We start from the raw sequence: 14,462 nt of genomic DNA, 5'->3' as shown, positions 1-14,462 counted from the left end.
CTGAGGCTGTGGGCAGCGGCTGGCCCAGCCCTTTCCTGAAGTTTCAGTGCCGCGTCCTTTTCCTGCGCCGGCAGGTATCGATCAAGAGCGGCTGTCAGCGCGCCTTCGGGAAGTTGCTGGCTGAGGGTCGGGATAGGTGCCAGATGAGCTGAATACTGGGCGTCTAAACCCATGCCCTTGAATATAGACTCAGTCACGTAAATGCCAGGCTCTTTGGGTGTCTGTGTCTGGCTAAATACGGCACAGGTTTAGCTTTGGTGGTGAATGAAAAATCTAAAGACTTGTACTACTGACAAATCGTTAGTCTAATAGTTTTATTCTCCAGCAAAGTAGATACTTATTTATGTTTGTGCCTACCTTGGCTTCTGTGGCTTTGAAATGGAAGAATGTACACACTTCTCATCTGGAGTTGATTCATTAAGATGCTACCCTAAATAAGATGATTGCACAGTAAGTTCTTGTTTTAAGTATAATACTTCCTGAATAACAGCCAGGTGTTTGAACTGTATGGTTAGCTCCAGAATAACCTTGCTTGGTCGTTTTCCACCTCAACTGGAGGTTAAGTACAGCAAGCCAGTTTGAGCAACCAGGATTGGCCCCATGTCTGTAATTTCCCTTTTTTCCCCCTACTGTTTTCCACCATGGATGTAAATCATGTAGTGCCTTGCACGGTGCTGTTGTTTGATACATCAGAAATAAGACTTTATTTTCCTAGTATGTAACCCAAAGTAGTATGTAATATGGATTACACCGAAGATGATTTTTTTTTTGCAGGTAACTTTTATTATCATTTTATGGCACAGCTATCCTTGCTCCCAGGCTTGCAGTTACTGTGTAAAAGACTTGTCGTCACCAGTCATTTTCTGGAAGAATCATGCATGTACGTTTTGTGCATTATTGGCACTTGAGATTTCTATGCTGAACAGTGCTCTGAGTGGCTTGCTGATGGAATTCCATATGTGTGTTGTTCCTTACCATATGCCTCAGAGCTGGGGTTGCTCTGGGCTGTTCCAGAGCCTGGAATTCTCCAACTAATTTTTGTTGTGTCTTCTGAGTTCCCTCTTCCTAACCATCACCTCGTCAAAGGATCATTTATAAGCCTCTATAATCTTTGGTTTCTCTTGTTATTTCAGCAGTGCTGACACTGCCACCTTCCTCCTTCTTGTATTTGTGTTAAGGAGTCTCTCTATCCACTGTTCTGATCTTTTTGATGCTCCCTCATGTCACAAGAGCATTCTTTCATAAGGTCAAGCTTTGATGTGTCTTTGAGTTTATTTTTTGTCTGGTCAGGTTCTGGAGGATGTACCCTTCTCATGACCAGGCTGCCTTCTGCTAGTATCTGTAACTCAGTTGCCACCTTTCTACCTTTCTAAAATCTGACAACACTTCTGAAAGCTTGTTTTCTCTTCTGCTCAACCCCACTTCACTCGTGCTGTATGTCAGAAGCGTGGTTTGCTTTTGCCCTGTACCTCTGGAAAGCTGACATGAAAATACTGTGTGATGCAATGTCAGCTTACAATATTGAGGGAATTGGTTTTCTTATTATCTTTCTTCTGTCAAGTTTAATTCCCACTTGCCTTCTGGCAATTCTTATTTTAAGTCTTGTATCATATTAGCTTCATAGGGCCATCTGCCTTTGCCTGTGCTGCTGTAGTTAAGTGTATGATTTTCTTACAGTTGAGGGGAGACTGTGGAATGATAAACTTATTTTAGCTTCAGCTGTTCTAAAGACACTTGACTTTGTCTGAGAGATGGTCTTATATGGACAATCCATGTAGATTTCTTAAGTTTAGGAAACTTCCTTGTAGGAATGAGAGTTGTGTGAACAATGTTGAGCTGTCTCTTCTGTACCTTGAAGTCTAGGTTTCTTTATACTTCCAGAAGACATGGCACAGAAGAAAAAACATGGTCAGTTTAGCTGAAAATCAGGCTTTCCATGCCATGAACACATAATGCTACTGTTGAGCTCTTCCTTGTTGAAACTTCTTCGCTTTTCCTCCTCTTTCGGTAAAGAAGGATGCTTCTTTCAGTTGCAGCCAGCTGTTTTATCCTAATGTTTCACACTTAATCTATGCTGGCTGAGTGCTCATGACTTACTGTTGTCTGGCAAAGCTATAGTTTTGCTAGTCCTGGTATGCAGTGATGTCTGAGGCAGCAATTTTTAACATGTCTCTGTTAGCTAACCAGACTGTGTCAGCTGTTTGCATGGCTTTCCTCAGACTGGCAGTGTTCTTCACCTCTTGCATCACTAACAACATCCCTTTCATCTCTGGTCATGTTTGTTATTAGTCTGGAGTTCACTGAGTGCCACTAGAGATTCTCTCCAGCCATGAGCATGAAACTGTTCATGACAAAATATCTAGGACTTCTGTGGTGTCAGTCCTAGGCTGGAACATATGCTTTTACTTTTGTTAATCTAGTTGGTTCTTTTTTCTTTGAAATGCTGTCTGCTTTGGTTTTTTTTTACTTTCCTCTCTTGTGTGAGCTTTGCTCCTTTATCATTCTCTTTTCTTGCTCAGTGGGATCCCCTGAGTTCTGGGTTTTTTGCCTTTTTTTTTTTTTCTGTTTTTTTGCTCTTCTGGTTCACCTAATTTTTGGTAGCACTATCTTTATGATTAACTATTAGTTGAGTTGCAGTTGTATTATTCTGGCAATACTTAAACCCCTTGTTTTCAGTATGGTCATTGAGATAGGTGGCAGTTCAGCATGGGTTCTTAAGCAAAGCTAAGAGACTGTCATCACTAATACCTTCCTCTCACTGTATATGTTATAGTCTCTGTTAAACCTTGGGTATTAAGTTTACGCTAAGCTTCTGTCCATATAGTCACATCCAAGGGATACTGAAATTTTGCAGACTCTACTGGTGTGTCTGTTTTAATTGTTTTGGTTTTTTTTTTTTTTTTTTTTTAGGCTTTAGGAATACTTAGGTAGCCAGATATCACTTAAAATCTTCTAAATATCCTTTGGCCCTAAAAAATTTAATGTGGTCTTATTTGCATGTTTATCGTTCATTGCTTTCAATTTATCTACTGTAATGCCACTGTTGAACTCTTCCTTCATATCATAAAGGCTTCTTTAATGGCTTTTTACTTCTAACATCAAAAAGATAACCTGAATTTACTTCTGTCCTATTGTTCTTTCAGTCCTAAATTAGTGAGTTAGCTCTCCTTGCTCTTAGTATGAGACTACCACCAGCACTGCTTGTGAGGAAGTTTTAAGCATGCATCTCTTCTGTATTGTCACATGCTTGCTCTGTGTAAGTATTAAAAAACCTACCTCTTAATCTTCCTCAGAATAATCTTGCTGTCTTTAATAATGTCCTTGTATCAGGAACAAACCCATCCTTTGTTTTCTGACCTACTTTTTTTCAAGTATGAGGTACGCAAGTACATTAGACAGCTTTGTTCTGCAAGTCTTGTAGAAGGTGGAGAATACAGCTGAGGACACATCTGCCAGAGTGAGCATTAAGTAATGATTAGGATTGCTGACTCTGGCAGCAGTTTCTGGAAGTGCTTGTTATGCCGTATTTGCCTTTTTAACTGTTAAAATAGCTGCTATGGATCTGACTGTCCCTGGTGAAATTTGTTGGAAGCTACCTGCTGTAGGGCCATACTGTAGTCACCATATGTCACCTTCAAACTGTAAGTCTTTACAGCTGCCAGAAAGACTGGATGACACCTCTGTGGGGAAGAAGCCTAAAAAAATCAAAGGTTCTTGAAAAGTCTGTGCAATCACTGAGATTTTTGGTTGAGTGAGGAGGCTGGGATGCATTTGACAAGGCAGTGTTTGTCTGTGTACTGACTCTTCTTTACATCCCTGTCTGAAAGCAATCTGCATAAGGCAGTAGATGTCTTCCCAGTGTTGTACTACTGGAAAGTAGGTATACTACTGTTCCTAATACTGGTAGGAAATAGTAAGGCATGTTGTCAGTAACATAAGTCATCCTGATTTTTTGGAACAGATAAGCAACTGAAATTCTTCTTGTGTTCCTTTTGTGTGTATAACTAGGTAAAGCTAGCAGGAATTGGAAGGATCTAGGAGAAGGAAATAGCTATAGATCTGTCTTGTGTGTAGATCATGCTGAAAGCTGTTATCAAGCATGTGGCTTTTTTTTTTCCCCTCTTTCACTGTAGAGAGAGATTAAATGCATTTTTATTATTGTTGCAGTTCTGGCATTTGACTCTTTTAAGCAAGAGCACCTCTTACAGATCTGTCAAATGGAGTCAAATGAAAAACCTGTTAACTTCAACTGGCAACCCTTTACTCTAGGAGCTATAATTTGCTATTTCCATATACTTAGTTCCTAGTTATAACATGCTAAGAAGTCTCCTAGACTTGTGTTACTGCCTGGCAGCAAGGCTGGTATTATTTGGGTACTGATTAAACAATGCTGAATCAAGTACTTGGAAATTGAAGCATGTTATGAAGCACAAAAGGAGATGCTTTTTCTTAGAAGGGGACGATACTCAACAGCCATCTAAGCAAGTAGATCAGTCAACTGAAGGCTGTCAGTCTAGTTCTGGTGTGACTGTCTCTGCAAATGTGGACCATAAGGCTCCTATTACTGTTCATAATGATGTTTCAACAAAAGTTATGTTTGAAACCGGTGTGAGTGCTCTCTAGAGTACCTTTTCTTTGTATGCTTGCATGTGGATGTTGGCTCATTAGGAATGGATTGACTGTTGAAGTCTGCTTGTAAATTAACCTCTGTCAAGAAGGCAATTACCTGAGATATCAACTGCTTTAGAATTTTAACTGTAACAAAGTTAAAATACCATAATTGAAAGCTTGCAGGTCTTTGTATAGACAATTTCAGATGTCTTGAGCCTTCAGAAAAGGTCAATAAATTCCTGTATCCGTGGAGGTGTTTTGTTTTTGCTTGTGTTAATGTTTACTTCATGCCTGGTACTGCTTGAAGCCTGGTTAAATGATCTCTTACCAGAATCCTAGAACAAAGAGTCACGTTGGCACTGTTGCTTGTTCAGCCAGATTAAAACTGGTTTACTTTGCTTATAATATTAATGAAAATAATTTTCAGTGTTTATAGTACTGTATGATTGGATATCTGTATATGACTGAAGACTTGGTCTTTTCTGTCTGAAGAATGGCAGATACAGGCTCTTAGGAGCGCAGGGAAGATTGTGGTACTGAAATTTGTGTGGCCATTATTGTTGCAGTTTTGGCTTCAAGTAAACCTAACTTAACTCCCCTAATAACTTGCCAATCTCAAATAAAAGTCTCTTAGCAGTGGGGGAGGAAAAAAAAATCAGCTTAAATTGAAACAGGCAGAGTAGCTTGCATATGATCTCTTCTGTGTCTGGAAGACCAACTTGAATGTGTATGAACACCACTTCTGTGAAGCTGGTTTTGCTGTTCACTTGTTTTTATGGCTGGTATTCTCACTGTGTTAATCTTGCTTGTATACTTTAGTGTACTTCATCAGGAATTAACCTGAAGTAAATGGGTAACTCTTACAGCCCACTCCCTGTGCAAGACTTTAGGTATTCCCTCTGGCTGTCACTGTAGGAAAGCTTTGGGACAGCTCATGTACAGTATTGGCTTGCTCTAGGATAAGGCACTGGCTGCTGTACCTCCCCAGGTAAAGATCTTCCCCGTCTTCCTCCTAAGGTGGAGAAGCTGTTGAAGTAGGACACCAAGGGAGAGGGAGCACATGTGGGTTAGGTTGGAGGTCAGTTCCATACAGTGCTCAAGTGCAGCTTCTAGCCCTATACTGGTGTTCAGACACAGCTGCAACCAAACAGTACCTGATTACTGCTCTATGGATATCTTGTGCCAGTGAACATAATTGCAGATACCGGATATGACTTTAGGTTACTTAGATCAAGAAAGAGATCTCTGTGTGGTGATACTGTTGCAAGGTTGATACTTCTACTGTGAGATCAGATGAGTAAAGATCATACAAGCATAGCAGACTAAAATATGAGTAAACAGATTCAATAACTGGAGGCTTCTAGCTGTCCAATTAGGCTTTGCAATATCGTTCCACAAGGAATAATGAAAGTAAACTGCTTTGGGTCAAGGTAGGTCTCATTTAATCTTAGCAACTGGAATAATGTATCTTGACCTTAATAATAGTAAGGAACTGTATATCATTAGAAATCCTAGTAATCATCCAGTACTTACACTGTTGTTTTTCTTGCCTCTTTGTGAAAGATAATGCTTTCAAAGACTGTAAGGGACTAGAAACTCCCTTCAGCCTCTCCTGACATTGCATCACCAGGGTTGTGGGCTTTTTGTTTGTTTGGGTTTTTTGTTGATTTTGTTTGGTTGGTTGTTTTTTTGTCTGTGGTTTGTTTTTTGTTTTTTGTTTTTTGTTTTTTTTGCACCAATTCCCTGCTCTTAAATAAAACTAACCCAACGGTCTGGTTTTATTCTATACCCTTTTACCTACTGCTAGCACTGATTCTATGAGACTGAAACTATTAGGATTTCGTTATTGTTGCAGCTCTGAGAGCTACAATTAATTGTCTCACCCAAGAAAATAACTCTTGAGAAGACACCTCTCTTGCTGGGAGGAGAGGAATGTGTGTGGCAGCTTTAGCTTAGAACTTGTAAGTTGGTGGGGTGTTGCAGTATTGGGTCACTCTAGTGGTGTGTTTTCTGCCTGTAAGGAAGGGATTTATTTCTCTCTCCTGACTCTTACACTGCAGAAAAATATTCTGAAATAAGTCACAGGAAATCTATTTAGCTTGTAATAGAATAGGGTTATTTGCAAACACAGGCTCCTGCTGTTGAAATTGTGTGCTCAGCCTGAAGGCTTTCAAACAAAGCCCTGAAATCGGTATTGTGGGTGCAGTCTCCATTTTTCAGGACTTAACTGAACTTGATGGGATGAGACCCAAAGTGGCCTGATGTAGCTTTGAAGTTAGCTTTGCTTTGACAGGAGGCTGGGCTAGATGGCTTCTGGAGGTCCCTTTCAACCTACATTTTTCTGTGACTACTAATAAAAGTATTTGTAGGACTTAGGGGCTTTTTTTATTATTTTGCAATTTTTTTGGGTTCTCAGGTCGATTATAGAGATACAAAAATCCTTACGTGCTTAGTTTGCTGTCCCACATTCAGAAGTTTAGGCCTTGGCAATTTAAGCTGTTTCCTTTCTATGAACCATAAAGGTAGGACAGTTCCTGGAAAGTGATTTAGTATTTCTTACCTTTTGGAGTGCAGCACACCCTAGTTCATCTGATCAGGGGCTACTAGTGTGTCTTCTAATGGTATCTAACCTGTGGTTCTGCCACTCCATAATGGCATGGAAAAGATGCTACTGCAGGATGCTGTTGATACAAGCTGTTGACTTCTGCCTTTTTTTTTTTTTTTGGTTTTGTTTTTGTTTCATAAGTCTTCTATTTGTGGAGCTGAAACTGATGCTGTCTTGCGAATCTGTTCTCTTCAGTTTGGATGCTGTATAGAAAGAGCAACTGTGCTGCAGCTTTAAGAAGTTCTTGTCAACAGTACAGAGGAAGCAATTAGATACAGATGTGATAATAAGACTTTTAGGGAGGTTCCTTTTCCTAGAGGAGTGGCTCCCTCTTTAATCCATGCTTCCTACAGGATTTAGAGTCAATTACAAGCCATTACTCAAGGAGTAGTTGGCAGTTAATTTAGCTCAGGTGTCACATTGTCCTAGGGTTGCTCACTAAGGTTAATTTGAGCATGATTCAGCTTTAGATTGGGAACTTAGATGCTTTGTATTCTCTTGTGGCCACAACTGAATTCCCCAAGATTTAATGACTTTGCCTTATGAACAGGTAAAGTTGTCTAGTGGTACCCTATTCTCATGTTGAGGGTCTCTAAGAGCAACACAGTTGAACCTATGACTAATTGAGTCCATTTGCACTGTATTGTCAACCACAAGTAATTTTCAGATATGATGGAAGACTCAACAGGAGTTAAGACTCTAATGGGATGCACTTACGAGTGCAGACTGAGCTGACCAATGTCATTTTGAGGCCACTGTAGGTCATAGTATGTGTAGGGGAAGGTCTTGAGGACTGAAAGATAGCAAATGTCATTCTGATCTCTGAAAAGGGAAAAAAATGAGCATCTAGAGAACTACAGGCCAGCCAGCTTTGCCTCACTCCCTGGGAAGACAACAGAACAAATAATCCTGAAAACATGAAGAAAAAAAAATGATGGGGAATTGTCAGGGTGGATTAGTGAAGGTGCTGTCATGCCTAACCAACTGATAGCCTTCTACGATGACCAGGCCAGATGACTGGCTTGGTGGATGAGGAAAACAATGGATATTTTTAATTTTTAGTGAGGCTTTTGAAACTGTCATGTAACTTCCTCACTGGTAATGTGATGAAGTGCAGTCTGGATGAAAAGGCAGTGAGGTGCATTGAAAATGGCTGAAATACCAGGCTTAGAGTTGTGATCAGCTTAAAGCTGAGCTGAAGGCCAGTTACTGTTGGCGTATGTCAGGGGCTGATACTGAGGCCAACACTTGTTAACATCTTCATTAATGATGTGTGTGATAGGACAGACTGCACCCTTAGCAAACTTGATGTGATGTAGAACTGGCAGGAGTGGTTGATGAGCTAGGTGCATGTGCTGCTGCTCGGAACAGAAAAACGGACAAACTGAAGAAATGGGCCAGCAGGAACCACATGAAGTTCAACAAAGGGAAATGTGAAGCCCCACCCTTTGGAAAGGAGTGCTGGAGATGCAAAAGAGATGCGGTGGTCCTGTGGATCACACATTCATGAACCAGTAATGCACCCTTGCCACAAAGGACAGCAGCATCTTGGACTGAATTTCAGGAAGAGCATTGTCAGTGGCTGGAAGAAGGTAATACTTCTCCTTTCCTAAGCACTGATGAGACTACATCTGTAGTGCTGTGTGCAGTTATGGGCTCCACATTACAAAGAAACACAGGCTGGAGCAAGTCTAGCCAAGGGGTACAAAGGTGAAGAGGTTGGTGTCCTGATGTACAAGGAGAGGCTGAAAGGGCTGGGATTGTTTAGCCTGGAGGAGAGAAGGCTACTGGGGAGATTTTATACATGTGCGTAAATATCGTGACAGAGCAAAGACAACAGAGATAGACTTGTCTGTAGTATCTGGTGATAGAACCAAGAGGTAATGAACACAAATGGAAACAAAGGAATTTCCACTGAAATGAAAGATTTGTATTTTATTATATTTTACATATTTATTTATTTTATTTTTTAATCCTGTGAGAGCTTGAACATGGGAGCAGGTTACCCAGAGAAGCTATGGAGCCTTCATTCTTGGAAATACTCAAAACTCAACTGAGAACAGCCCTAGACAACCTGCTGTAGTTTGCTCTGCTCTGAGCAGGGGGTTGGACTAGATAGTCTCCAGGGTTCCCTTCCAATCTCAGCTACTTCAGACTCGGTTCAGCTGCTGCATCACTTGTAAGCCTCTATGGAGACCTGCTGCAGATACCATGTAAGTTTTTTTCCATTTTTCTTTGCAGTGCAAGCATCTGCGTACATAGATTTGAAAGTAGGTTCTCTGTTTAATATTAAGGGTCTTTATGAGAAAGGAAAGTGATTGTACAGCAGTAAATACAGACTGTAGTACAGTCTTGACTTTTCCTGAAATAGCTGATGCAGAAATCTTGCTGTAGTTTGTACATGCAAAGGTAAAAAGGACCAAACCCAGCCATTTAGAGTAAGTGGGAATTGGGAGTCTACACAGAAAGGATAATGATTTTTTGTATTTGAAATGCTGTTTGAGTTTTGCTAGGAGAGTGCCTTCACAACCACTTCCTAGAGCTGGTAGGAAGTTGCTCAGAACAAGAGTCTTGTGTCAGAAATCTCCCTGGATCTTAAAACTGCTGGTTGGAAGTCTGTATTATGACTAAAAGTGATGTGCCCTGGAAGACTGGGGCAGAACAGAAACTACTGTAGGTTCCTGTTCTTCATTTTAGCCTCTTACCTGGTTGTTTACTGAAAGCTTGAGCAATATTACTGATCTTTTTTTCTCTTGAATGGCTTCACAGCCATTTACAAAAACCAGCTTTATTTTCTTCGTGAAGACTTGGGAAACTTAGATTTGGATGGATAGCTATTTCATATTAGTCTGTTTACAGTAGACTGATTATATAGTATAATGCTAACCCTTACTTAGCTTCCACTCCCTTGTCTTGATCACATGTTGCTTTCCAGTAGCTGATGACCTTGTATGTCTAAGTACATACTGTCAAGGAGCTCCTGCTTGGTGCTGTCAAACTTGACCCAGTCAACAGAATCCAAGTTCTTGCTTTGTTTCCAGCTTATCCAAAATACTTACGAGTAGGTCTGTGTTCTAGAGTCACTCTCTGGTTTGGAAAGCACCCTACTGCTGCAAGCCTGTGGTGGATGTGGATAGGGAGAGCACTAATTCTGTAGCTAACAGAGATGGTGACAAGTTTTATGGGGGAAGGGAAAACCACACAGGTCAATGTGCTGCCTATCGCAATAAACCTAGACTGTCAGTTGCCCCCTCTGTCTTGAGAAAAAGTATTTACTTCCAGTAGACCATGGAGGAAGAAGAGGTAGAGACTAGCTCAGCCCCTGTCAGAATGGAGCTGTGGACAACCATGTGTTATACTTAGTTGCTTGGCAACATTTTCTCTAACTTTGCAGCTGTGGTTTAGTAAAAAAGCAGTTTTGTTTCTCAGAGCTATGCCTGGCTCTTGATTTTGTGTAAGAAAATGCATATATTGATGAGAAGTAGGGAACTGGCCCTCTTGTATGGGTGAGGAGTGTGGTACTTCACGTTTGGCTATCAGTTGCAATACTCTTCTTTACTGCCTCCTTTTTAAGGAGGGAACAAGAATCTTATGCAATTTTACTGAAATGCTTGAGTGATAAATCTTCATAGTACAGGACTTCATTAGTAGTACTAAAGGCAGTAGTAGTCCTACAGGAATTTCTGAAAAAGAAGATAAAAGTGATTCATTGTGTGTAACTTGCTATTCTTGAATGCAACTGAACTTGCAAGTGGATTGAAAACACTGTAGTAAGTGGCAACTGGGACTGAGTAATTACTTTGAATAAGATCCTTGTAATGTGTACTCAAGTCTTTGGGTTTAAATTTGTCATTCATAATTTCTAGAAACAGCCAGTGTATTGGTAAGTAATGATGCTTCTAAGTATAGAGACTGATTTTTATTTTTTTTTTCCTATTAGGGTATGTACCTGTGGGATGTTTCTTTCAGTTGCCTGTAGATGTTTGCAAAAACATCCCTTCAAACATGGCAAATGCTATACTTAATGTTCACCTTTTGCATCTTCAACAGAAACATGCATTTAATCTCCCCTTCTCAGCAGCAGTTAAACCAAAGGGACATGCCAATAACATATGAAGTGTAGGCTTTTTGGTCGTTGTTCTCATTGACAAGTGATATGTAGGTGGGTTATTCTCAGCTTTAAATGTGTTAAACTGCTGCATTGGATCTGGATGGGATGGTGTTAACTTTCCCCATAGCACCCCTCATAGTGCTGTGTTTTTTAACTAGAAGGGTGTTGATAACACACCGATGTTTGGGCTGTTGCTGAGCAGTGCTAGGGCAGCATCAAAGCTGGCTCTCAAGCCTTCCCCCAGAGGCCACTAAGTGGGGGATGGGCAAGAGGCTGGGAGGGAATGTAGCCAGGACGACTGACCAAAGGGATATTCCATACCATTTGATGCTGTGCTTAGCAATACAAACTAAAAGAAGGGGTCGGGGGAAGGAAGACATTCACTGTTGAAGTGTTTGTCTTCCAGAGCAACAGCTATGCATACTGAAACCTTAAGGAAGGGGGCATTGCCTGCTGGTAGGAAGTAGAGAATAAATCTGTTTTGCTTCTGTGCATAGTTTTTGCTTTTCTTTATTAAACTGCCTTTATCTTGACTCATGAGTTTATCCATCTTATTTTCTTACCCTTGGTGGGCCTGTGGCAGCCAGCCAAGGTTAACCCACTTTACTTGTGTGTTCTAAGTAAAAAAGTAACTATCATTTCCCTTAATAAAGATTGTGAGGCCTTGGTTCACTCTTCTGGGTGTTATGTAGCCCATAGCAAGCAGCCTCTGAAAGAAGTGATACTAAATGCTCCTTCACACTTTTCTTGTTCACTGCTATTTCCATGGAGTTTGGGTGTTCATGGAGTGCTTGCTTAAAAAGGTTACTCCAGTAATGTTATATGGCAAAAGGACTGTCAAGTGTTTGGATGGTTTGGAAAGCTTGAGACTTTAAAAAACACAAGAGATTCAAGATCACATGCTAGAGAATCCACCAGAGTATTTTGAAAATTGATATTTGTCAAGCAGCCTTAATTCCACTCTGAACACTCGTAATTCTAAATTTCAGACTAAATGCAGCAAAGTTCTTTGGTATTGTATTCAATTTCTTTTCCTGGCTTTTGACAAAGGTGGTACTTTGAGGCACGGTATTTTATAGCCACATCTTCTTTTGGCTGCAGGAGGTAGCAATCTTATTTTTGTTTGTTTTCTTAAAAGTAAATTTGCTTCTTCCTTTCCCAGTCATATGTAGTTGATGTAACGGTGTATGATGGCTGAGTGTTGATGATTGTCTGTTTTGCTGGAATGCTTAACTGTTAATTTGAGTTCTATTTTAGTATTATCTCTGAGAACACTGCCATAGTTTTAGGAAACAAGAAGATGACTTTAGAAAAATGCAAAGTGCATTTCAGTATTGTCTGGAATGATACATTCTGATTGAATATAAGCTACTTTTTTTTAAATGATAAAGTTGTCAAATCCTGGACCAAGTTTTCTTGAGAGAGGTGGTGGAACATACCTTAGAGGTGTTCCAGACAACAGAACAAAACTCTGGTCTAATTAGATCTGATTGGAGCATCATATTAGCCTAAATGACCTTGGGAAGTACATTCACGCCTAACCAACAGCTTTTATTCACTGACTGACGAAATACAGTAGCTGCATCTTTTAAAGAGCAGGTGTTAAGCATCTCCCACGGCTTGCATCTTGTGGATTGGCCCAAACCTGGCTATGAGGATGGGTACTGAAGCTGTCCAAGGTCTGAGCCATTTGCTAAGACTTTGGCTGAGTATAGTATTGGGGTCTATCTGGGCTAGCATACAAGTCCTGGGGATTTGTGGGAAGGATTTGCGTCCATGTCAGTTCTGGCTGTGTCCCCTACTTCCTGGCAGGGCAGTTGGAGAAGCAGAAAAGTCCTTGATGCAGTGCAAGCACTACTCAGGAATAGCTAGAACATTAATGTGTTACCAACACTATCTTGGTCATAGATCCAAAACACAGTGCCATATGGGCTCCTGTGAAGGAAACAAACTTCATCCCAACACAAACCAGTATAGCAGGAGAAGACTGATACAGGAAGCTAACTGGCCAGTCTTTACAGATATCTTTAGTGTAATTCCACAGTCCAGAGCCTGAAATTCGGTACTTTCTGTCTAAAGACTTGGATCTCTAGCTTCTTTCTGCCAAACATAAGTTCATGTGGGAGAGGTCATCATAGAATAGTTCGGGTTGGAAAAGACCTTAAGATCATCAAGTTCCAACCCCCCTGCCATGGGCAGGGACACATCGCACTAAACCATGTCACCCAAGGCTTTGTCCAACCTGGCCTTGAACACTGCCAGGGATGAAGCATTCACAACCTCCCTGGGCAACCTATTCCAGTGCCTCACCACCCTAACAGGAAAGAATTTCCTCCTTATATCCAATCTAAACTTCCCCTGCTTAAGTTTTAACCCATTACCCCTTGTCCTATCACTACAGTCCCTAATGAAGAGTCCATCCCCAGCATCCCTATAGGCCCCCTTCAGATACTGGAAGGTTGCTGTGAGGTCTCCATGCAGCCTTCTCTTCTCCAGGCTGAACAGCCCAAACTTTCTCAGCCTGTCTTCATACGAGAGGTGCTCCAGTCCCCTGATCATCCTCATGGCCCTTGTCTGGACCTGTTCTACCAGTTCCATGTCCTTTTTATGTTGAGGGCACCAGAACTGTACACAATACTGCAAGTGAGGTCTCACAAGAGCAGAGTAGAGGGGCAGGATCACCTCCTTCGACCTGCTGGTCATGCTCCTTTTGATGCAGCCTAGGATATGGTTGGCTTTCTGGGCTGCAAGTGCACACTAAAGCCGGCTTATGTTCATTTTCTCATCGACCAGCATCCCCAAGTCCTTCTCTGCAGGGCTGCTCTGAATCTATTCTCTGCCCAGCCTGTAGCTGTGCCTGGGATTGCTCCGACCCAAGTGTAGGACCTTGCACTTGGCATGGTTAAACTTCATGAGGTTGGCATCAGCCCACCTTACAAGCATGTCGAGGTCCCTCTGGATGGCATTCCTTCCCTCCAGCGTATCAACCGAACCACACAGCTTGGTGTCATCGGCAAACTTGCTGAGGGCGCACTCAATCCCACTGTCCATGTCAGCAACAAAGATGTTGAACAAGACCGGTCCCAACACCGATCCCTGAGGGACACCACTCGTTACTGGTCTCCAGCTGGACAT

The 14,462-nt window shown here is 41.3% G+C and overlaps 1 protein-coding gene across 2 annotated transcripts in view; it reads left to right on the top strand.

Annotated features, from left to right (window-relative positions):
- Nucleotides 1-14,462, top strand: part of SMAP1 (small ArfGAP 1) — an 86,852-nt gene that overhangs the window by 574 nt on the left and 71,816 nt on the right. The gene's annotated exons all lie outside the window — the stretch shown is intronic.

Source organism: Neopsephotus bourkii, unplaced genomic scaffold (genome assembly GCF_033783945.1).
Source record: "Neopsephotus bourkii isolate Nb327-2 ecotype Australia unplaced genomic scaffold, CSIRO-AGI_Nbou_v1 NB_947, whole genome shotgun sequence".
In the NCBI taxonomy this organism is placed as follows: Eukaryota; Metazoa; Chordata; class Aves; order Psittaciformes; family Psittacidae; genus Neopsephotus; species Neopsephotus bourkii.
Note: the sequence above shows the minus strand (reverse complement) of the source record. Positions and strands in the feature narration are given on the sequence as shown.